This window comes from Chionomys nivalis, chromosome 10, assembly GCF_950005125.1.
Source record: "Chionomys nivalis chromosome 10, mChiNiv1.1, whole genome shotgun sequence".
Taxonomy (NCBI): Eukaryota; Metazoa; Chordata; class Mammalia; order Rodentia; family Cricetidae; genus Chionomys; species Chionomys nivalis.
Window position 1 is genome coordinate 41029391 of NC_080095.1, and position 25387 is coordinate 41054777.

Sequence of the window (25387 nt, forward strand, 5' to 3'; positions counted from 1 at the left end):
TCCTTCTTTTTCAATATAAGATGTATTTTTTCTTTGTGTGTGTGTGTGTGTGTGTCTGTGTTGTATACACAAAGGTCAGAGATCTCCTTCTGCTCCTCCTTTGGATCGTGAGACTTCAGTCCAGTGCTCCAATGTTGGTCTCTGTCTCTGTCTTCTTTCATCGCCTGATGAAGGTTAATATTCAGGAGGATGCTTATATGTTTTTCTTTGGGTTCATCTTCTTATTTAGCTTCTCTAGAATCACGAATTATAGTCTCAATGTCCTTTACTGAGGCAATGGGGATGGATGTTCTATCGGGAACTCACCAAGGCCAGCTGGCCGGGGTCTGAAAAAGCATGGGACAAAACCAGTCTCGCTGAACATAACCGACAATGAGGACTACTGAGAACTGAAGAACAATGGCAATGGGTTCTTGATCCTATTGCTCGTAATGGCTTTGTGGGAGCCTAGGTAGTTTGGATGCTCACCTTACTAGACCTGGATGGAGGTGGGTGGTCCTTGGACCTCCCACAGGGCAGGGAAACCTGCTTGCTCTTTGGGCTGAGGAGGGAGGAAGACTTGATTCGGGGAGGGGGGGAATGGGAGGTGGTGGCGGGGAAGAGGCAGAAATCTTCTTTAATAATTAAATAAATAAATTAATTAATTAATAAAAAAAAAAAGAAAAAAAAAAGGTCAGAGATCAACTTTGGGTGTCTGTTCCTGAAGATTGATTCATCTTGTGTTTTGGGGCAGGGTGTCTCACTAGGATCTGGAGTTTACCAGGTATGTTAGGCTGCTGACCACCTCCCTGGTTCTCAGATTATAAACTTGCATGGCTTTTTATGTAGGTCTTAGGCATTGAAATCAGGTCCTCATGTTAGTGCGACATGCATTTTACTAACTGAGCCATTTTCCCAAACTGCTTTCTTTCTCTCTCTCTCTCTTTTTTTTTTTTTTGTGGTTTTTGTTTGTTTGCTTTGTTTTGCTTTGTTTTGTTTTGTTTTTGAGACAGGGTCTTTCTCTCTATATAGCCTTAGCTATGCTAGAACTCATTCTGTAGACCAGATTGGCCTCAAACTCAGAGATCTGCCTGCCTCTGCCTCCCAAGTGCTGGGATTAAAGGTGTGGGCCACCACCATCCAGCAGGTAAGATTTTTGTTATCATATTTAGGTTCATGGTATCATGAAAACAAGCGTAGTCTAGAGGCCACAATGAGACCTCAGTTTTCCCAAGACCTTTAGTTTTTGTTTTATTTTTGTTATAGTTGTTTTGACAGGGTCTTTCAATGTAGCCCAGGCTGGCCTTGACTTGTTACCTTTTTGCCTGTCCTACCCAAGTGGTGGGATTATATGTCTGGCATGGGCCTAGTTCATAATGGGGACAGTGCTGCTGGTATAGACCTTGGAGGGTATGAGTTTTGCTGCTGTAATGATTGTTACAGCTTTGGTATTAGGGTCCAGCTTTGGTGTTTAGTGAGCAGGAAAGAACCAGAAACCTCACAGAAGGTATGATGCAGCTATGTTTGATCTCTTTCAAACATGCCTGCAGACCTTCCTGTAGGTGAGCTACCTGTTTATACTCACTTGATCATGTTCTCAATTTTGTTTTATGTTTAAACACAAAGAGAATTTTATAAACATGGTTTTTAATAACGCTGCATTTTCTAAGAATGCAACTACTGTGTAAACTGAGGACAAACTGTACTTTGTTTTGTTCTGGGCTTTACAAGACTTGTTTGCTTCTTAACAAATCTTACTCTCAATGGCCTTGTTCTGATTGTCCCATTCAACTCATTTGTCTCACTCTTCAATTTTGGTTATCATATTCATGGCAATTTGATAATATATAAGTACAAGTATTTATTTCCTTAATAATACAAACACTGTTGGCCATATCTGAGTACTTACATATTAAAGTTATTGAGGTGGAGATTGCTTTCCATTTTTGTTCTTAAATGGTATTAGGCATTAGATCGTTGTTTTGCAATGATATCTCATCATACTTCCCAAGCTCATGATTTTCAGGGCTCCTGCTGCAGCCTCTGTAGCACCTGGGGACCACAGGTGCATGCCATTGTACCTTATATTAATCTTTAGGATAGGGGACTGGAGAGATGACTCAGCAGTTAAGAGCATATACTGCTCTTGCAGAGGATCCAAGTTCAATTCCCTGCACCGTGTCAAGTAGCTCATAGCTACAAGTAACTCCAGCTCCAAGGGCATCCCATGCCTCTGGCCTCTGTGGCCACCTGTACTCAACATGCATGTACCCACACAGAGGCATGCACAATACATGTAAAAATAAAACATTAGCCAGGTGGTGGTGGCACATGCCTTCTATTCCAACAATCAGGAGGCAGAGGCAGGAGGATCTCTGAGTTTGAGGCCAACCTGGTCTATTGAGCAAGTTCCAGGACAGTCAGGTACATGGAGAAACCCTGTCTCAAAAAACCAAACTAAATAAATGAATAAATAAGCAAAACTTAAGAAAATTGATGTTGCTATATTTCTCCTGATTTCCATTTGTCTTAACCACTAGAGGTTAAATATTCAGAATTGTGCTTTGATTTTTGTTATCAACCCCTTTCTTTTATTTCAGAACCATATTATTTAATTTTATTGTATTAAAAATTTATGTTTAAGTGTATGTATGTCTGTGTCTATATGTATGCCTGTGCACTTGAGTGCAGGTGACTGTGGAGGCCAGAAGACCCCTTGAAGCTGGAGTTACAGATGGTTGTGTACCCTCAGATGTTGGTGTTGGGTACTCGACATGGTCTCTCTTTGCAGTTCATACTTGTAAACACCAAGCCACCTCTCCAGCCTCTAGTTTTGCTGATTTTAAAATTATATTATGGAGGGGGCTGAAGAGATGGCTTAGTGGTTAAGAGCATTGCCTGCTCTTCCAAAGGTCCCGAGTTCAATTCCCAGCAACCACCTGCTGGCTCACAACCATCTGTAATGAGGTCTGATGCCCTCTTCTGGCCTGCAGACATACATACAGACAGAATATTGTATGCAAAATAAATAAATATTTTAAAAAATTATATCATGGAACGATATGTTTGCTTTCTTTTAGTGAGTATTGTGTTTTTAAGATTCAGCTACATTGGCCTGAAAGTGTAGCTCTATTGGAAGAATGCTTGCCTAGCATGCTTGAAACCTTGGGTTCAATCCCTAACACTACATAAACCATAGTAGTACAGACCTATAATGCCAGCACTCAAAAGGGAGAGGCAGGAGGATCAGGAGTTCAAAGTCCTCTTTGGTGACATAATAAATTTTAGGCCAGCCTCGGCTACATGAGACTGTCTCAAAAACTTGTTTTCCAATTTATATTGATATATGTTACTGTAATTCATTTTTTCAGAGCGATGTATTGTCAACTTCAATTCATTCTCCTAAAGGTGAATTTTTTTCTTATTTGATTGCTATCACACATTTTTCTTTACATCTTCTGTTGTGGAATATTATTTTAAGATGTGTCACATTTGTTTATGCTGTGGAGCATTTCTTTTAATGATGCAAAGATGTGTTGCATTCTTTTATGTTGCATTAGTTTAATTCTGTGAAGCTGTGTTACTTTGCTTGCCTAAAACACCTGATTGGTCTAATAAAGAGCTGAACAGCCAACAGTGAGGCAAGAGAAAGGGTAGGTGGGGCTGGCAGGAAGAGAGAATAAATAGGAGGGGAAAAAGAAGGACGGGGAAGCAAGAGAGATCAAGGAGCTAGAAAAGAAGAGGCCAGCCAGCCAGCTAACCACAGAGTAAGAGTGAAAGTTGGATTACAGAAGTAAGAAAAGGAAAAAGCCCAGAGGAAAAAGGTAGATGGGATAATTTAAGTTAATAAAGCTGGCAAGAAACAAGGCAAGCTAAGGCCGGGCATTCATAAATAAGTCTCTCCATGTGTATTCGTTTGGGAGCTGTGTGGTGGGCCCCTCCAAAACACCAAAAGAGTAAATTGAAACAACAGCCACAGTTTTCAGGTACATATGGACAAGAATTTTTCTTCTACAGTGAATTAAAAACTTTTTTTAAAATTTTTTCGATAGGCATTGTCTATGTAGTAGTAGGCTGTCCTCAGACTTGTGACCTTCTTACCTTGGCTTTCAGTCTGAAATGCTGGGATTGCAGGCACACACTATGTTGAATTCTAAATGTTTTTCACTGATTTCTTCTTTACTCACGGAGTTAAAGCAAATTGTAAGTTATTATTAATTGTGCATGTGGAATGCACTGATTTTTTTCCCCCATGATTCCTCTCCTTAATGCTTGTTGCAACCTAATTTCTTTTTAAAGATTTCACAGGTGATTTGACCAGTTGAAGATAGATGTCCTGGTATTCTTTGGAGAGAGAATGCTTTGAGTTGGCATTCTTTTGCTGCATAAGTTGTTAGAGGACAGCATCCCAGGAAATTTGTACCTAACTAAGCTGCAACATTGCTCCCGTACCAGAAACTTTCAGTTCTTGGGCCTAGTGGAGTTTTATCTAGGCCTGTATTTGGATTTAGTTCTTATGTATCTCTGTTTATTTGATGAAATGAGTTTCTGAGATATGCCCTAAGTAGGTAGGGTAATACCAGACTCACACCATTCTTTGAGGCTGTGAGGGGCAAGATAGCATTGTTTTCAGGTCTGTATATGTGTGTGTATTTGGCATTCCTCGGGCACTCACCAAGCAGATTAGGCCAACAGTCTGGGGAACTCTAGTGATCCTCCTGTTGACCCCCTCCAGCACTGAGAATACAAGCATGGGGCCCCATGTCCAGGTTTTTGTTTGTTGGTTTTTTTGGTTTTTGTTTTAGTTTTACTTGGCTTCTGGGGACCAAACTCTGGTCCTTATGCTTGCCTAATTCTCTTCTTTTTGAGACAGGTTCTCAATATTAGCTTGGGTTGTTCTCCTTCCTAGTGTTGGGTGCACTTGTGGAGGTCAAAGGACAGTTTGCAAGAGTTACTTCTTTCCTTCCACCATTTGGGTTGTGGGAATCAAATTCAGGTTGTCAGCTTGGCAACAAACACCTTTACTTGCTGAGCCATCATGCCAGCCCCTATTTGAATTTTTGAAGCAAGGTCTCACATATTCCAGGGTAACCTCTAACCTACTGTAGTCAAGAATGACCTTGAACTTCTGATTTTGCAATCTATTATTTTTCCAAGATGGTTTCTCTGTGTAGCCCTGGCCATTCTTTTGTTTTGTTTTCATTAAACATAACAATCCAAGTTCCCACTCTCTCCTCTCCTCCCATTCTCTCCACATACTCTTCTACCCCACCCCCATCCACTCCTCAGAGAGGGTAAGGCACTTTGCTTTGGGGAAGATCCAAAGCCCTCCTTACTGTATCTAGGCTGAACAAGGTATCCATCCAAAGAGAATAGGTTCCCCAAAAGCCACTACAAGCAGTAGGGAAAAATCCTGGTGAAATTGCCAGTGACCCCTCAATCTGCCCGAGCCATGCAACTGTCAGCCGCATTCAGAGGAACTTGTTTGGTCCTGTGCTTATTCCTTTCCTGTCTGACTGGAGTTGGTGAGCTCCCATTAGCTCAGGTAGACTGTTTCAGTGGGTGAACCCATCATGGTCTTGACCTCTTTGCTCATATTCTCATTCCTCCCACTCTTCAACTTCGGGAGCTCAGTGCCCTGACTTTGTAGCTTTGGAGCCTGTGCTGGAACTAGCTCTTGTAGACCAGGCTGGCCTCGAACTCACAGAGATCCGCCTGCCTCCCGAGTGTTGGGATTAAAGGTGTGCACCACCACCACCTGTCCTTGATTATTCTTGAACTCAAACCACCTGCCTCTGCCTCCTGAGTGCTGGAATTCAAAGTAAGTACCACCACCAAAACCCCTACTATCTTCACCTTGTAAAAGCTGAGATTACAGGAGCCATTTACCACCTCACCTACATACCAGGTATTTACTAGGTGTTTTTGTGGTGCTGGAGATTGAACCCAGAGTTACTTAGGCAAGCACTCTTATCAAATGTGATACATCCCAGCCTCTGGTATCGATTTTTCAATATAAAAACTAGACAGAAGTTTCTGTCCCACCCAGTCTTGTAGCCGTTCAGTCCCAACAAAACAAACAGATGCTTATATTAATTATAAACTGTTTGGCCTATTAGCTCAGGTTTATTATTAACTTGCTCTTACAAATTAAATTAACCCATAATTCTTGTCTATGTTTAGCCACATGGTTTAGTGCCTTTTCTCAGTAAGGCATTCTCATCTTGCTTTCTCTCTATCTGGCTGGTGACTGCATCACTTGCCTTTCTTCTTCCCAGAATTCTTAGTCTGGTTGCCCCACCTAAACTTCCTGCCTGGCTACTGGCCAATCAGTATTTTATTAGACTAATAAAAGTGACAAATCTTTACAGCATACAAGAGCATTATCCCACAGCAAAAAACCTTTGTTCTTATGCTAAGTTAGTTTGCTTTTTACTGATTTCTAAATAATAGGGCTCTTATTTCTTTATTCCTGGTTAAGTTTAGATAAGCTGTGGTAGATGGAGATGTTTGTTTGTTCTTATTTTTTATTTGTCTTAATTAAAGGCTCTTGAAGTGGGTATTTTGATTGGTATTTTTGTGGTACCAGTTATTTTATCCATGTCTAGTCTCTAAATCAAATATTTGTCTTTTAATTGCATATAATCTTTGTGTTCTCTCTCCTTCCTCCCTCCCCCTTTGCTTTCACAAGTAGTGACAAGTGCTCTGATGTCATCATCTCCTTTCCTTTTGTTAAGATCTGAACACACTTTTCATTTTGAAGACCCTAACCATACCCTCTACATTTGTGTGTACACGTTCTTTCTGGACGTGTACACATTGAAGTTCTTTATGTTCTGAGTTGAGGGAATCATCTGATGTCTACTTTGTTCTTTCTACAAAAAGTATTTTAGTATATGTATGTGTGCACGTGTGTGTGTAGGTATATGTGTGTATGGAGGCCAGAGATCGGTGTCAGGAATCTTCCTTCTTTTTTTTTCTTTTTTCCAGACAGGATCTTTTGCTGAATTAGAGCGACTGACTAGAAATGTTGGCCAACAGGCCCGTCTCCCGCTACAGATACCTGACACAGCTCTGGCTGGCTTTTTATGTGTATGGTTAGGGTCTAGATGCTTCAGATCTCATGGATTTTTCCAGACCCGCTACAGAGTTTGACTGGCTCTGTTTCCTTTTTGAAAACAAGTCAGGTTCCTGGACTTAGGAAATTTATGATGAATTTTTTTTCTTTTTAGGAAAGAAAATTGTGAAGTCTATGCAACCTTAGCTAAAGAGCCTTTGTCTTATTTTTTATTCACATGTGTGTATGGGTTCATGAGTGTATACATAGGTATGTGCAGGTGTTTGTGGAGGTTAACGGGTTTTGTTTTGTTTTTTGTTTTTGAGATGACAATAAAGAGGCTTCACATATTTTGCTGTTACAGAAACAGAAAGGAAATGTTGTCGTGGAAGAATGTGAAATTTATCCCAGAACTGTAAATGTCTACTTTTGGTGTTAAGTTTGGTCAAATACATGTCAGGTATTCTAACTAGCACTGTGGTTTCTTACATATCTGAAAAGCAGTTGTCGTGCCTATTATCATTTATTTGTGGATCTTTTTTTTCTTTCAAGACAGGTTTCTCTGTATTTCTGGAATCTATCTTGGAACTTGCTCTGTTAGACCAGGCTGGCCTCGAACTCACGGAGATTTTCCTGACTCTGCCTCCCGAATGCTGGGATTAAAGGTGTGCACCACTACTGCCCGACTTCTCTAGTGTTTTATTACTGTATTTAGTCTATTTTATAATGCAGCCATTAAAATTGAAAGTAAAGTATCAAAAACATTAGTCTGTTGAAGAATTAGGCCAAATGAAGAAATGAACTGAAGCACATTGTGTCTAAAACTAATTGCAAATTCCACTTGAAGTTGTTTTGGTAGTGGAATGAAGTTCCGCTGTTGTTCTCCTGTTATAACCTATCTGAGAGTAGGTGGCTGTGCAAAACAAATTGTTAGTGCTACTCAGCTGTTAGCTCTGCCTCGTTTCTCCTTTCAGGACTCGTGAGCCCTTTCTGTGTACTTGTAAACTCAAGGTGATGAAAGAGAGCTGAGATTCAGCTCAGTGGTAGGCTCCAGATTCAGTTCTCAGTACCCCAAAAGAGGTAGGGAGTGGAGAAAGAGGAAGAAAATTACAAATACCCCACATCATCATCAGTAATAGTATTTTGCAGTGCTGGGGATTGAACCCAGGGCTTTTTGTACATGTGCATGCTGAATAAATAAATATTCATCCCCTGGTTAACTTTGTGTGTCAGTTCAGTGTTGCCGTGCCACATTAGCAGGTCTTTGAGAGCACTATGGATTTGTCTTTAGCCCACATAATAAAAAGCTCTATGTTCTGCTAACAAAATTATTTGCAGCAAATGTTTTCAGTTTGGGAAAACATCTGAGTTATATAAATAAAATTAGTTTAAAGAAATAAAGGGCTTTACAGTCAGGTATCCTGATCTGTTTTATTTTATTATTTATTTTTTAAGATCAAACAACTATTTTTTATTGAAAATAGATTTTTCATACAATATGTTGATTAAAATTTCCCTTCCCCAACTCCTTCCCATCAACCCACTATCATTAGAAAAAGAATAAGCATCTAGAAAAAAAAAATAATATATTAACAGTCTCAGCCCCACTGTTTAGTAGTTTTGTGATCTTGGAAGTTCCTAAACTCACTGTACCTCAGTTTTCCTAGTTGCAAAATGAACTAATGTATTAATACTTCATTTTATGAGCCATCAGGATAAAGTACTTAACTCATAGAAATTGTCTAGGAGAAACTGTCAACTAGTACCCAATAAATGTTAGCTGCTGCCAACCTTTTTATTCTGAAACAACACCATTATATTGTTTATGATAAATTTGTGTTGCTTCTTAACACAAGCATATTTTGATTCCAGTGTGATGAATGTGGCTAATTAGACTACATACTGAAAATTACTGTTGGGTAAAAGCCCTAAGAATGTTTACTTTCAGATTTTGTACTGACTAGTGTTCTGTTAACTTGAAACAAGCCAGAGTTGTTTGAGAAGAGAGAGCCTCAATTGAGAAAATCTCCCCCACTAGACTGACCTGTGGGCAAGCCTCTTCACAGTGTGTTTTCTTGATTAATGATTGATGTGGGAGGGTCAAGCCTACTACAGGTGGTGCCACCCCTAGGCCAGTGGTCCTTCATGGTGTAAGACTGGCGGAGTAAGCCAGGGAGGCAGGCCAGTGTGTAGTATTCCTTCATAACCACTGCTTCAGTTGCTGCCCTCACTTCCCCAGATGGGCTAAAGCTGAAAGGTGAAATAAACCCTTTCTTCCCTAAATTGCTCTTTGGTCATGGTATTTATCACAGCAATAGAAACTCTAAGATAGAATTCATAACTTTTTTGTTTTGTTTTGAGACAAGATCTTATATATATAGCCTAGACTGCCTTTGAATTCACTGTGGAGTTGAGGATGACTTTGAACTGATTCTCCTGCCTCCATCTCCATTGTGCTGCAATTATAGGCATGGTTCACTTGATATATTGAGACAGGTTCTCCCTCTGTAGCTCCTGCTGGCTTGGAGCGTACTGTGAAGTCCAGACTGACTATCCCCCACTTGGGTGTGGTATCTGATCTAATGCCTGTAGTCTCAGCAGTAGACTCTTACAGCTGTTTTGACTCTGTCACAACATTTAAAAAAACAACTACTGCTATGTTGTCTCTCATACTATAATGAAAGAAGAATTTAACCTGGAAAACTAGGAACGACAACTCATAGTAAAGCACAGTTGAAACTTGATACATATTGTCTTGTCATACTTGGCTCCTGTTTAGGTGAATTTCTGGATTTTAGGAATTGCTGATTTAATCTTCTCTTTTAAAGAAAGAACTGCACCGAGGGGTATATCAGAGCTCTTAAAGCAGAGTAGAATAACAAGTGAGTCTAGACCCACTTGTAATTGTAATCCTATCTCCTCAGTTTCCATCACATGAGAATTTGTGGTATAAAGAATCAGGCACAGAAAATCCATGTCTTAATTAGGATCAGTAGTTGCTCGTAAGAAAGTAGAGATGGGGCCAGGTAAGATAGGCACACCTGTAATCCTAGTACTTGGATCACAAGGTTTAGACTGGCCTGGGTTCATAGGGAGACAACCGTAAAAAATAAAAAAAACCGCTGAGGCTGGAAGAGTATTCCCTCTCTATTTTAACATGATCTGACTCCCGTTCTTAGTGAAACTTGTCTCTGTGTGCCTTAAGAGGCTGTTAGTTTTCTTTCAGCCTGTACATTTTTATTTATTGCATATTTGTGTGTGCATGTGTGTACATGATAGGGGTGCGTACCACATTGTGCATGTGGAAGACAATGGGAAACTGTGGAGAATTGATTCTCTGATTCTACTGTGGGTTCAGGGATTAAACTCAGTGGAAAAGGTTTGCACTTTTTCCACTGGACCATCTTGCCAGCTGCCTTTTCAGTTTATGGAGGTAGATTATAAGGGATTGAAATTGAAAAGAGGAATCTATATTTAGAATTTTCTTTCCTTGCAGTTTTCAGATTTTGGAGCCTAAGGAACATTTTCCAGGGGAGATTGCAAGTACAGCCACTTTGGCAACCAAAATCTTGATACATAGCCACAGACTGGAATATTGGTGGACCACAGTCCTCAGAAATCTTCTTAATACAGGTAGGTGGAAGACAGTGGGAAGTTTTTTCTAAATTCCATTTTATGTGTATGGGTATTTTGCCTGCATGTATGTCTGTGTACCATGTACATGCCTGGTGCCTGATGAGACCAGAAGAGTGCAGTCCATCTCCTGAAATTGGAGTTACAGATTATTTTGAATTACCATGTGGGTGCTGGGAATCATACCTGGGTCTAGAAGAGCAGCCAAGGCTCTAAAAGACTGAGCTGTCTCTCCAGCACTCTTCCTGTTTTTTGTTAGATTAACTAGTTAACTGTCTTTACATATTTTTAAGAGAATTTTTTTTAAGATTTATTTATTATGTATACAACATTCTGCTTCCATGTATTCCCGTACGCCAGAAGAGGGCGCCAAATCTCATTACAGATGGTTGTGAGCCACCATGTGGTTGCTGGGAATTGAACTCAGGACCTTTGTAAGAGCAGCCAGTGCTCTTAACTGCTGAGCCGTCTCTCCAGCCCCCTGTCTTTACATTTTTAACCTTTTTTTCTTGGTAAAAACAAAGCATCCAGCTCTTAGATAGTGGGTAATATACTTTTTGTATTATAAAATATTTGTGAAGATATTAGTGGTAAAACTTAGGGCAATTTTGTTTTTAGCATTTTCAAATGTGTTTATGAACTTATATGACAGTTACGGATTTCCTTACAAATTATTGTAGATTTAGTAGGTTTTTTTGTTTTTGTTTTTGTTTTTGTTTTTTTTGTTTGTTTGTTTGTTTGTTTTTAGTTTTTTCGAGACAGGGTTTCTCTGTGGTTTTGGAGCCTGTCCTGGAACTAGCTCTTGTAGACCAGGCTGGTCTCGAACTCGCAGAGATCCGCCTGCCACTGCCTCCCGAGTGCTGGGATTAAAGGCGTGCGCCACCACCGCCCGGCAGATTTAGTAGTTTTAAAAGCATCAATCTATCATCAATTATCTATCTATTTTGTTTTGTTTGTTTTTGTTTGTTTGTTTTTTCGAGACAGGGTTTTTCTGTAGCTTTGGAGCCTGTTCTAAAACTAGCTCTTGTAGACAAGGTTGGCCTCAAACTCACAGAGATCCACCTGCCTCTGCCTCCCGAGTGCTGGGATTAAAGGTGTGCGCCACCACCGCCCAGGCCCGTCCCTCTTCTCAATAAACTCCACATTCAAGCTCTCTCTGCATAGCATATTCTGTCACCTGCCTTGGTCCTCCACCCTGAACTGGCAAGGTCTCACTCCTGCAATATCTTAGCAACCACAGCCCAGCCAACACAATTTTCATTTTTATTTTTTTTCTATTGATATTTATTGAGCTCTACATTTTTCTCTGCTCTCCTCCATGCCTCTCCCCTCCCCTCTTCAATCCTCCCCCTAGGTCCCCATGCTCCCAATTTACTCAGGAGATCTTGTCTTTTTCTACTTCCCATGTAGATTAAATCTATGTAAGTCTCTCTTAGTGTCTGCATTGTTATCTAAATTCTCTGGGATTATGGTTTGTAGGCTGGCTTTCTTTGCTTTATGTTTAAAAACCCCCTATGAGTAGGTACATGTGATAATTGTCTTTCTGTGTCTGGGTTACCTCACTCAAAATGATGTTTTCTAGCTCCATCCATTTTCCTGAAAAATTGAAGCTGTCGTTATTTTTTTCTGCTGTGTAGTACTCCATTGTGTAAATGTACCACATTTTCTTTATCCGTTCTTCAGTCGAGGGGCATTTAGGTTGTTTCCAGGTTCTGGCTATGACAAACAAAGCTGCTGTGAACATAGTTGAGCACATGTCCTTGTGGCACAATTGAGCATCCTTTGAATATATACCCAAAATTGGTATTACTGGGTCTTGAGGAAGGTTGTTTCCTAATTTTCTGAGAAATCACCACACTGACATCCAAAGGGGTTGTACCAGCTTGCATTCCCACCAGCAATGCAGAAGTGTTCCCTTTACCTCACAACCTCTCCAGCATAAGTTGTCATCAGTGATTTTGATCTTGGCCATTCTTACTGGTATAAGATGGAATCTCAGAGTTATTTTGATTTGCATTTCTCTGATGACTAAGGATGTTGAACATTTCCTTAAGTGTCTTTCAGCCATTTTAGATTCCTCTGTTGAGAGTTCTCTGTTTAGATCTGTACTCCATTTTTTTTTGTTGGATTATGTGATCTTTTGGTGACCGATTTCTTGAGTTCTTTGTATATTTTGGAGATCAGACCTCTGTCTGATGTGGGGTTAGTGAAGATCTTTTCCCATTCTGTAGGCTGTCGTTTTGTCTTGTTGACTGTGTCTTTTGCTTTACAGAAGCTTTTCAGTTTCTGGAGGTCCCATTTATTAATTGTTTCTCTAGTGCCACTGGGGTTATATTTAGAAAGTAGTCTCCTGTGCTAATGCGTTCAAATGTACTTCCCACTTTCTCTGCTTTGAGGTTCAGTGTGGCTGGGTTTATGTTGAGGTCTTTGATCCATTTGGACTTGAGTTTTGTGCATGGTGATAGATATGGGTCTGTTTTCATTCTCCAACATGTTGATATCCAGTTATGCCAGCACCACTTGTTAAATATGCTTTCTTTTTTTCATTTAATATTTTTTGCTTCTTTATCAAAGATCAGGTGTTCAAAGATGTGTGGATTGATATCCGGGTCTTCTATTCAGTTCCATTGGTCCTCCTGTCTGTTCTTATGCCAGTACCAGGCTGTTTTCAGTACTGTAGCTCTGTAATAGAGTTTGAAGTCAGGGATTGTGATGCCTCCAGAAGTTCTTTTATTGTACAGGATTGTTTTGGCTATCCTGGGTTTTTTACTTTTCCATATGAAGTTGAGTACACTTCTTTTGAGGTCTTTGAAGAATTTTGCAGGGATTTTGATGGGCATTGCATTGAATCTGTAGATTGCTTTTGGTAAGATTGCCTATCTATTTTGTTTTGAGATAGGGTCTTACTCTGTAGCCCTGGCTGACCTACAACTCATTATGTAGTCCATGCTGGCCTTTAACTCACGGCATTTCACCCGCTTATGCCTCTTGAGTGCTGAGATAAAAGGTGTGCGTCACCATACCTGGCAGGCATGTGTTTTGCTTATATATGCCTGCAATTTGATTAAGATTCTTGATGGGTTTGCTAGTCCTCATTAATGTGGTATGAGGTGAGGTAGCTAGGGGTATGACTCAGTGGCTAAGAACTGGAATCATTTGAATGCTTGTTCGCTCCTGTGTCTGGTGGTGAATGCTGACCTGGCCAAGTCCTCAGCCTGGGCTGTTAGCCAGAACACCTATACTACACTTCTCCTTGTGACTGTTTGGCTTTCTCACAGCATGGTTCCTAGACTCAAGAAAGAACATTCTGAGAAAGGAGGATGAAGGTACATGATTTACTTTACTTAGCTTGGAAGTCACATAGTATTACTTCATTCTGCTTTTTTAGTAGTTAAAAAAGTCAGTGTAGGTTAGGAGAATTGGGAAGTGACACAACCCTACCCCTTGAAGGCAAAACTATCAGCATCTCATTGTAAGAGCATTTTATAGGGAGTCAGCTTTTCTTGTCATCTTTCAGGGATATGATTTGTCACTGTTTGTATTTTTTTAAATATTTATTTATTTATTTATTTATTTATTTATTTATTTATTATACAGTGTTCTGTCTGCATGTATGCCTGCACTCCAGAAGAGGGCACCAGATCTCATTACAGATGGCTGTGAGCCACCATGTGGCTGCTGGGAATTGAATTCAGGACCTCTGGAAGAGCAGTCAGTGCTCTTAACCCCCCTAGCCATCTCTCCAGCCCCATTGTTTGTATTTTTAAGATTATTTAGTGTATCTCTGTGTGTGTGTTTGGCAGGGGTGCAGAAGTGCCACAGCACACATGTGGAAGTCAGAGGACAGTTTTTAGGAGTAAGGTCTCTCCTTCTGCCCTGGGTAGCCTTGGCATTGAACTCAGGTTGTCAGGTTTGGCAATATGCACCTTTTTCCACTGAACCATCTAACAGACCCAGATAAATAATTTAGTTCGTGCAGCCACGGGATTTGACCCCCAGTACTGAACCTTAGCTATTCAGATATGGTGGCATGCACTGTAATAATCTTCAGGACTTGGGAGGCAGAGGCGGGTAGATTGCTGCAAATTTGAGCCATTCTGTATGTATAGTAAATTCTAGGTCAGCCAAGGCTACATAGCAAGACTTTGTCTCAAAGTATGTATGTGTTTTTGTATTTAGGCATATTCCAAGTGTTGTATATATTTGTAATCCCAACACTACAGTGACGGAGACAGGAGGATTGAGGGTTTAAGGTCACCCTGCCTGGCTATAAAGTATGACCCTCATCTCAAAAACCAAAGAAAGAGTTGAGATTGAAGAGATGACACAGTGGTTAAGAACACTTGTTGCTCTTGCAGAGGACCCAGGTTCATTTCCCAACACCCACATAGTGACTTATAGCCATTTATAATTCCAGTTCCATAGGATCTGATGCCTTCTTCTGACCTTCTTTGGCACCAGACGTATTGCATGGTGCAATACATACATGCCTGCACAATACTCATACACATAAAATAAAATAAATCAATCTTAAGAAAAGCGTAAGCTGGGCATGGTGGTGCACATCTCAGAGTCAAAGGCAGGCCGGTCTCTTGAGTTCCAGGACAGCCAGGGCTACATACAGAAACCTTGTCTTGAAAAACTAAACAGACAAACAAACAATCTCCCTCTCAAAAAACTAACAAAAACAGGAAAGCTTGGGGCCTCAGATCTGACAAGGAGTCATAGGTAAGTGGGGCCACTGAGACTGGGAACAATAAATTGTCTCTCTCAGGGAAGACCCAGGGTCCTGAGATCATTATAAGAGTATACATACTGAACAGGCTGTACTTAGGAATACATGCATAGGCACACGCACGTGCACACACACAAATGCACTAACATATGTATATGTAGACAACAACAAAGAATCCATACATTTGAGAATGAGCCAAGGAATTGCATGGGAGGAGCTGGAGGAAAGAAAAAGAAGGGAGAAGTGATGTAATTATAATAGCAAAAAAATTTTAAAAATTAAAAAGATAAACAAAATAAAAGGTTTATTTTTAAAAACCAAAGGGGAAATATATAATAGATGAAAAAGATGAGTGTTCAATAAAAATTTGAGTTCTTCTTGTCTAAAGTTATTAGGAGTTTGAAGAGGAATAAAATTGAAATGTATACAATCATACATATATGATTTATAAAAGAATGTTATTAGATTGTCTTACACAGTTGAAGTCTGTCTAGTCAGTTCAGCGGAGGCTGTGCACATACTTAGAAAGACAAAATCCAGGTAGCTTCTCAGTCCAAGACGTAGGAAGTAAGAACAAGGGAGTCAGTGAGGCAGTCCAAGTCTGAGGCTGAAGACCTGGAAGTCCCCTTCAGGTACTGGTTGAGTCTGTATTGAAAGGCTAAAGAATTGGAGTCTGGTGTTCAGGCAGTGGCAGCGGCACCAGCAGCAGCACACCATTCACTCAGGAAGAATGAAGTTTGCACACACGGCCTGCCTTCCTTCCACCTTTTGTTCTGTCTTGCCACCCCGCCCCTCAGCCTGTTAGAAGTGCCACCTATACTGAGGGCAGGTTTTTTTCTTCTTGGTTGCTGCTCTGTCTGCCAATCATCTCTAGAAATGTCCTCACAGATGTACTTGAAATATGCTTTGCTAAATATTTTAGGTGTTTCTCTATCTAATGAAGTTAACAGTCAAAAGTATTGAAATGTCTAAATAGAATGAAAAGAAATAGGTTTTGGATTTTATTTTGTGCTGTCAAAATAACAAATACACAATTATAATCAAAAGCAGAGATAAAAATGTACAAATAAGACAAACTATAAGATTTATAGCTTGGCCTTTGTTTTCTTCTTTTCCCAGAATATGACAGTAATTTCATAGTCTATTTGGAGTTTTCTTTCTTATTTTAATAATTTGTGACTTATTTGAGGAATAAGTGTCCAGTTTAAATTTGAAAAACTAGTATCAACTTAACTGCACACACCAAGTTTTTCTTGCCTCTGCTTCCTTTATAGAATTGAACAATCTTACCTGGTGAATTTCTAGTAAATGAAAAAAAAAATTCAGTGGTCTTAACCTCTGAGCCATCTCTCCAGCTGAGTGTGATTCCCAGCAACTACATGGTGGCTCAAAACCGTCTATAATGAGATATGGTGCCCTCTTCTGGCTGCATTGATAAATGCAGACAGAACACTGCATACATAGTAAATAAATAAATCTTTTTTAACAAACTTGGTTTAAAAATATTCAGTGGTACAAAAAACTTATAGAGAGTTCTATAGTGGTTGGTTGGTTATCTTATTGATGTAAATTACCATTATATAACTTTCCTGTGTTTGAATACAGCACTATGATACCGTTAGATGCTCCAGTATTGCATAGAATTAATTCTTTGTCCAGTTTTATAGTTTAGTTAGTGGAAAATAAAGGAAGGTAAGATAAGATTTATCAGAATTTTTTTGTTTTAACCTTTATTTTGAAATGGTTTTAGATTCACAAGAAGTTGTAGCAAGAAAGCAGTGAAGTGTTCATTACCCTGTTCTTCCATAGACGTTATATATTACATATGTATAGTAGGAGTGCCAAGCCAGGAAAGTAAGATTAACTGCAATTTGTTATGAAACCTTTCACATATATACAAAATTATACAGAATAGTATGCTGAACATCTTTGTGTTCCCACGGATAACTCAGTGTCTTTTAAATTTACATTTATTTGTGTGTGTATGAGAAGAGAGACAGAGACAGAGAGACAAACATAGACATGTACCCTTGGTAAATGGGTGGAGGTCAGAGGACAACGTGCAGCTCACAATGGTATTTCCTTAGTGCTATTTATGTACTAAGTCAGGCCAAGTACATTTATATGGGTGGCTTAATTCTTTATATAATGCTATGAAATGGGTTACTGTTTTATTATCTCCCTTGTTGCAGAAAAGAAAAATGAGGTTTTCTTTTGTTTGTAAAGTTGTCCAAAGTAGTGTGTCTAATCAGCAGAGTCTGAATGTATATATTCAGCAATCACAGAGTACTAGAGACAATTATAGCAAGACTACAAACACTGGGCCAGCAAGAACCCCCAGTGAGCAGAGGTGCTTACCACCAAGCCTGACTGCGGAGGTTTGAAAGAAAATGACTCTGACAGGGAGTGGCACTTTTAGGTAGGACTTTGTTGGAGTAGGTACAGGTTTGTTGGAGGAAGTATGTCACTATGGAGGACAGTTTTAAGGTTACCCGTGTTCAAGCTATGCCCAGTGTGTCACAGAATTGTTTCTACTGCCTGTGGATCAAGATGTAGAACTCTCAGCTCCTTCTCCAGCTCTATATCTGCCTGCATGCCACTATGTCCCACCATGATGATAATGAACCAACCCTCTGAAACTGTAAGCCAGCCATGTAGAAAGAGCTGCAAGCTGCGTCCCGCCACCCGGCTAGCTTTACACCCGAAATAATTACACGGAAACTATATTCATTTAAACACTGCCTGGCCCATTCATTTTATTGGCTAATTCTCACATCTTGCTTTAACCCATATTTATTAATCTGTGTAGCACCACGAGGTGGTGGCTTACCAGGAAGATTCTAACCTGCTTCTGTCTCAGAGAGGAGAGGCATGGAGTCTGACTCACTTCCCGTCTTCCCAGCATTCTGTTCTGTCTACTCCACCCACCTATGTTCTGACCTATCAGGCCAAGCAGTTTCTTTATTAATTAACCAATGAAAGCAGCACATAGAAGGAAGACCCACCTACATCACAGCCACAATGAATTGTTTTTCTCTATAAGAGTTGCTGTGGTCATTATGTCTCTTCACAGCAATAGAAGCCCTGACTGAGACACTGACTGACTATAGTTTGATCCCTGGGTCCACGTGGTGGAAGGAGACAACTGACTTCTATGCATGCCATGGCATTGTCCACCCTACCCCCAAATAAATACATAAGTAAATGTATTTCTATATTTATACATTGTTTTTTGTTTTTTTTGTTTTTTTTTTGGTTTTTCGAGACAGGGTTTCTCTGTGGTTTTGGTTCCTGTCCTGGAACTAGCTCTTGTAGACCAGGCTGGTCTCGAACTCACAGAGATCCGCCTGTCTCTGCCTCCCGAGTGCTGGGATTAAAGGCGTGCGCCACCACCGCCCGGCTATTTATACATTTTTATAAATATATTTTTTAAAAGTACAAGACTACTTAAGGTCCAGTTTTGTCCTTAAGGCTCTCAGTCTTATAAAGAAGACATATAATAGGAAAATGATTCCTGTGACAAAATTATCTGAAGAGAGATTTGGGGAACAGTGGAGGGAGCATCAAACTGTATTGGAGTAATTGGGGAAGGCTTCAAGGAGTGAGATCTTTGATGTTTGAGCAGTTGCCATCATCCCTTTAATTAAAAACTCTACCCTATGTGCAATGGTGGTGCACATCTTTAATCCAGTACTTGGGAGGCAGAGACAGGCAGACCTGATCCAGCTGCTTTCCAAGGTAGGGGTGCTGAGTGACAGGCATGCTCTCAGCTACTTTCCTTCTAACCCCAAGTGGGCATACAAGCACCCAGACCCAAAGTGTGAGGCTGGTCGTGAAGGTTAGCCCCAAACATATGGGCACCATTTTGTAGACAGAGGTTACACATTTGTTTCCTGGCCACCCAAATAATCACACAGAAACTATATTAATTACAATACTGTTTGGCCAATGACTAAGGAGCATTTCTAGCTAACTCTTTTATCTTAAATTAACCCATTTCTATTAAGCTGTGTATCGCCACGATGCTGTGACCTACTGGTAAGCTTCTGGCAGGTGTGTTTCTCCTTTGGCAGCTGCATGGGGTCTCCTCTGACTCGGCCTTCTCTCTCTCTCTCCTTGGAATTCCTGCCTTGCTAAAACAGCTTTATTCATCAACCAATAAAAACAACACATATACAGAAGGACATCCCACATCACTCTTCTGTTCCATCTTATTTCAGGGATTTTTTTGTTCTTGGCACCGTCAACATTTTAGGCCAAATAAATCTTTGCTGTGAGGCCTGTCTTATCAGATCTTTAGCAGCATGTCTCTGGTCTTCCCACAGTCAGTAGTAGAATGAACCTGGCCATGAAGACCAAAAATGTCTCCGTAAGTTATCATTGTGCCAGTAAGCTTTCTGTTACTGTAGCAGCAGTCTAAGATAATCTTCCAAAGAGAAACTAACTGTGTTAGTTCACAGTTGTGGATGTTTAAGGCTGTGATATGCTGGCCCTGTTGCTTTTGCTTATGGTAAGGTTTATTAGTCATTTTTTTTTTCTTGCTAACAAGAATAAACTGACAAAAGTAACTTAAAGAAGAAAGGGTTTATTTTAGCTTATGAGTTTGAGGGTGCAGTCCATCATGATTGGAAAGTCATAGCTACAGACATTACAAGCCAGCTGGTATATTATATCCAAAGTCAGAAAGCAGAGTGATGAATGCTCTGGAATTGTATGGAAGAATCCATAGTTCATTCACTCTTAACATCATCCTTCTTGCCTCTAAAGCCAGCATCACTTGAAGAGCAATGTCAGGTTCCACTGTCCATTTGGGATGAACCCTGCTCCCTTGGAATCACATCACCATCAGCACTTTTGCTCAGTTACTTTGATTTCCTTTCTTTAGTTGGAAATTTTGATGGGTGGAGCCATGCCTGGAGAGACACCCTTTCCATTTTCCTCGTGCAGAGCAAGGCTTTCCGTAGTAGCACTAACTTCCTGGTAACTGCAGCCTTCCTTCCAAAGTCGCCCTGGCCTCGTTGTTCAGCTGTCAGTGCTCTTTCCTCTACAAATTATATTTTGTATTTCTTTCTGCTGCACTTACTATTTTTCATCGTAACCCTGCTTTAAATGTTATCAGTAATAACCACTACTTGTAAATGGAGGTTTCTGTGTCCTGCCCCATCCCGCAGCCATTTCTAAATAATCACTCAGAGGATTAATATTAATCCCACTAGTTGCGAATAAGACCACTACACAGTTTTGAGCCAAATTTGAAGCAAGCTTTAATTAATACTGGCCAGAGGAATGGGCTTTGGCAAGGTCCATTTCTGAATTTCCAGAAAATGGCCATGTCATTGTAGTCCCATTTTGCAGGGACTTAAAAAGGTAAAACCCATAATTCAATGCATTTCCCATCAGGTCCAATCAGAGGCAAGCATACATCCTGTCCACTTACTCCTACCCAAATGCGATCAAGCACATCTCATGTAGATAGGTCAAACAAACTTGTTTAGGGAAGTAAAAACATTAATAATAGCCTCCAGCATTTAACTTTGGTTTTCACAGACATTTATATGTGTGTGTATGCATGTGTACGTGCCATATACATATGTACACATACATGTATACAATATATTTTGGACATTTTTATTACTCTGCTATCCTTGCTCAACTCCTTTCTACTCTCATTCAACTCCTTCCCAACAAGTTTTCCTCCTACTATCATATTTTTATTTTTGTTTGCTGACCCACTGAATTTTAGTAAAAGTTGCTTGCCTGAGCTTGAGAGTAGAATGTTCTTATTGGACTATGGATCAGTTATTAGTGGCTGCATCACTGAAGATTTAAAACAGCCCTCCCACCCCATCCACGATGGAATGTTAAAAGACCCATCTAGTGCATGTCTTACTTCAGTAGCCACAGCCATTGTTAATTAATGAGCATCTTGGTTAAGTCATATCCAGAAGACAGAACTTCATACTACTCTTCCTTGGTCTGACGCTTAGCATTCTTTCTGCTTTTCTTTTCCTGGGAGGAAGTAATATAGATACTTATTAGAACATCACTTACTCTCTACACTTTGACCAGCTGTTAGTTTCTATATTAGTTGTTGGCTACTATAAACAACTTTCTCTTTTTTTGTGCATTCTCGAACCCTAAACCATGAAATAGTATCACCCACATTTAGTATGGATCTTTCTACTTCCAACTTAATAAGATAATACATTAGTAGCGTCTCTAGAGTCTTGTCTCCTTGGTGATTTTAGAGAATCAGAGAATCATTAATTATTATAATTCCAACCCTTGTGAATTCAATGTATCACTGTTAGCTATAGCCTTCCCCTAATTGTCTCCATAGGCTTATGGCCATCTCTCATTACAAAAATACATTTTCTAACTTTAAAAGATCCCGTATTCTTCAATAATTCGAACACCATTTAAAAATATAAATGCATAATCTTTTATAAGATTCGGGTAGTCTCTTAAGAGATTGTGAACTCTTGAACAAACAAAACACAAATTATGTACTTCCAATGCACAATGATACCAAATAAACATCCCCATTTCCAAAGGAAGGAAATGAGGGCTAGGAAAGAAAGATGAGATCAAAGCAAGACCCAAACCCAGGAGGGAAAACACCTGATCATGTAGTTCCATGTCTGGCATCTGGGGCTTGTGATGTAATTGTCTGGGTCTCAAAGGGCTTTGTATAGGTCCACTCCTCCAACTCTGCTGCCTGTAGCGCAGATAGGCTCTCTTTTGAGTCAGTTCTGTTCCATGTCTGACACTTATTTTGGCATCTCCAATATGCTGGGGTCTTTGGTGCAATTTAGGCTTTACTTTTCTTTGGTTGGTTGGTTTGGTTTGGTTTGGTTTTTTTTGAGACTGTCTTCCTACATAGCCCAGGCTGTCCTGGAACTCACTCAGTAGACCAGTCTGGCCTTGAATTCAGAGGGTCACTTGCCTCTTCCTACTGAGTGCTAAGATTAAAGGTGTGTGTCACAATGCCTGGTTTAGGCTTCATTTTTTGTAGCTTCACACAATGGCTTCTCTGAGCTTTCTTGTTGGAACTCTGGTCCTGCCACACATTTCGGAGAGCCTAAGTGACTCTCTGAAACCTGGAAACAAGACTCTTCTCTCTTGAATTTTTCATGCCTTCAAAATGAGTACCATGTGGGCAGTGCTGCCCAGGTCTCCTGCCAGCTTAAGATGTAGCCTGGCCTCTTCAGACCATAGTTCTCACAATCTCTACAAGCTTTAGTGGCTGAGAATCTGCAAAATCACTTTCCTGGATGGTTTTCAAGCAGGGAAGCCCCTTTGCAAAATTCTGAGTCAGCATTCAGCCTCCGCATTCAGATAAATTTGCATTTTTATAAGTTGGAGCTTTTGCCTTCAGGACAGCTTTCCTATGGTCCATGTGAAGAGAGTGTTGTTTCTATTTAACAATTACAAATGCTTTGTGTCTTAGTTAAGGTTTCTATTGCTGTGATGAATTATGAGGACCAACAATAACAACTTGGGGAAGAAAGGGTTTATTTCATTTATACTTCCAGGTAACAGTTCTTTAGGGCAGGAACCTGGCCACAGGAGCTGAAGCAGGAGCCATGGAAGGCTGCTGCTTACTGGCTTGCTCCTCATGGCTTGCTTGGCCTGTTTTCTTACAAGGTGCCATCCCAGAGGTGGTACCATCCACAGTGGGGTGAATCCTCCAACATCAATCGCTAATTAAGAAAATGCCCTGTAAGCTTGCATACCGCCCTATCTTACAGGGGTCATTTCTTAATTGAGGGTTCTTCCCCTCATATGAGTCTAATTGACATAAAACTAGCCAGCACATATTGTTGGATGCACCATTCTTATCTGCAATTTTAAACTTGCTTATAAAAACTTTTCTTCACCAACTTTCTCTCTCTCTCTCTCTCTCTCTCTCTCTCTCTCTCTCTCTCTCTCTCTCTCTCTCTCTCTCTCTCTCTCTCTCTCTCTCTCTGCTCTCATTGTAGTTCTGAATAAGAGCAGTAACCATGCCATAGCCTAAATACTGTGCTTTCATGAAATATCTTCTGCCAAGGAAATTAGTTCAGTACTTTTAAATTCAAGTATTCAAGTTCTCAGAACATGAACAAAATGCAGCGTGTCACATGAATGGGTCAGGTCAGTTCTTCTCTTCTGAGAGTTCCTGAGCCTGGTTGCTACTGTCTGTTTTTCTGTGCATTCTTTTTTTATTTTTTTATTTTTCTTTCTGAGCATTCTTATCTTCCCAAGTTCCTACTAGAATGGCCTGTTAAGCTCTATTTAAGGCATTCAAGGTCTTTCAGCCAATAGTTCCAAACTCTTTCTACAGACCACTTCTAAGAGCCACATGATCAGATTTAGTGCCGCAGTGACCCCATTTCTGATTCCACTTTTCTGTATGCTATCTTTCTAATTACTACTGTTATTATGGTAAAAAGTACCCAACAAAAACAGCTTAAAGGAAACCGTGTTTACTTTGGTTCACAGTTTGAGGACACTTCCATCATAGCGGGGAAGTCCTGGCAGAAGGAGTTTGTGGCATCTGGCCGCACAGTATCTGGTCAGGAAGCAGAAAGCAATGAATGCTCAGCTCAGGCTCAGCCAGCTGTCTCCTGTGGCTCTGCCCTCCTCTATCCAGAGTTAAGCTGAGCTAGGGAACCCCTTATAGCCGTGCACACAGGCTGATAGGCATGTTGACAGTCAGTATTAGCTGTTATACGGGGCAGTCATAGCATGGTGGTTGTGCATGGTGCCACCACCTGTTTTCTGACTGGGAAGTAAATTAAAGAGGAAGAGGAAGGAGCTTGTGTCCGCATCCACTTAAAGGACTTGCTTCAGTGATCAGAAGATTCCTCATTAGGTCTCATCTCTAAAAGTTCCATGACTTCTGCTGTAGAGCATTACCTAGCATGTACTAGACCCTGGGTTCCAAACTATTAAATTAAAAATACGTAGCAAGCTTTTAACACATAGACCTTTGAGAGTCATTTAAGATCCAGACTATAGCAAACAGATGCTTGTAAGGGGAGGACAGTTGGTTCTTTTTGGGGATCAGTGGCCTACATTTAAGCACAGTAAATATACGTCTCGGTTTTGCACACGATTTACTGATTTTTTTTCCTGTGCCTTATAGCTCTTTCATTCCAATTATTATTCCCATATAGTCTTTCTTGTTGAGATATCATTGTTATTTGGAATAACCCATGGTTATTTAATTTTATCTGTGCTTCTTCTTTGCAGTGCTTTTTTCTTTCCTGTTACAATGCTTCCATCTGAAGTTTTCTTAATAGACAGCTTTTTTATTTTGCCTTAATTATTTTTTGTTTTGTTGTTTTGTTTTCTTCGTTTTTCAAGGTAGGGTTTCCTTGTGTAGCAGTCCTGACTGTCCTGTAACTCAGAGCAGGCTGGTCTTGAACTCAGCTCCACCTGCCTCTGCCTCCAGAGTGGTGGGACTAAAGGTCCCACACACATACTTGACTTAATTTTTGAAGGATCTATCCATCAGACATAGAATTCCTGGCTCGAAATAATTTTCTTTCAACCTTTCAAGTATATCATTCTGTTGTATTCCTAGTCTGTTGCTGTAGTTAAAGAAGCTGTGTTTTTTTTTTAAATAATGCTGCTTTGTGTTTGCTTTATGTTTAAGACACTTAAAGTCCATCACTGATACTTGTTTTTTGTCAAGTTTGTAAAGCTTGTACTACCCCTTCTAATGTTGTTTCAGCTTTACTTGCTTCTACATTCTAGATATCTCTGTATTAATCATTCCTTGAGTTCCATCTGTCTACCGTGCTGTTTTCTTTTTTAAACAAACAAATCCAAGTTCTTCCTTTTTTTTTTTTTTTTTTAACAAGCAAAGCCTGGTTTTAATATTAACAGGGGCACTGTTCCTCATCAGGATAAAAAACAAGGATAATAGTTAACAGGACAGTTCCTCCACAAGAACGGGAACCAGGAGAGACAGGAGCTAAAACAGGTAGCTCTGTCAG

General features: G+C 40.1%; 1 protein-coding gene across 9 annotated transcripts in view; it reads left to right on the forward strand.

Moving 5' to 3' along the window:
• Numb (NUMB endocytic adaptor protein) overlaps positions 1–25387 on the forward strand; it is a 129418-nt gene that overhangs the window by 19513 nt on the left and 84518 nt on the right. For 7 of the 9 annotated variants that reach the window (XM_057782221.1, XM_057782222.1, XM_057782223.1 and 4 more), the window contains exon 2: positions 10533–10669. The exons of the other annotated variants lie outside the window; for them this stretch is intronic. The gene's annotated coding sequence lies outside the window, so the exon portion shown is untranslated. The remainder of the gene's footprint in view (positions 1–10532; positions 10670–25387) is intronic. 9 annotated transcript variants of the gene reach the window in all.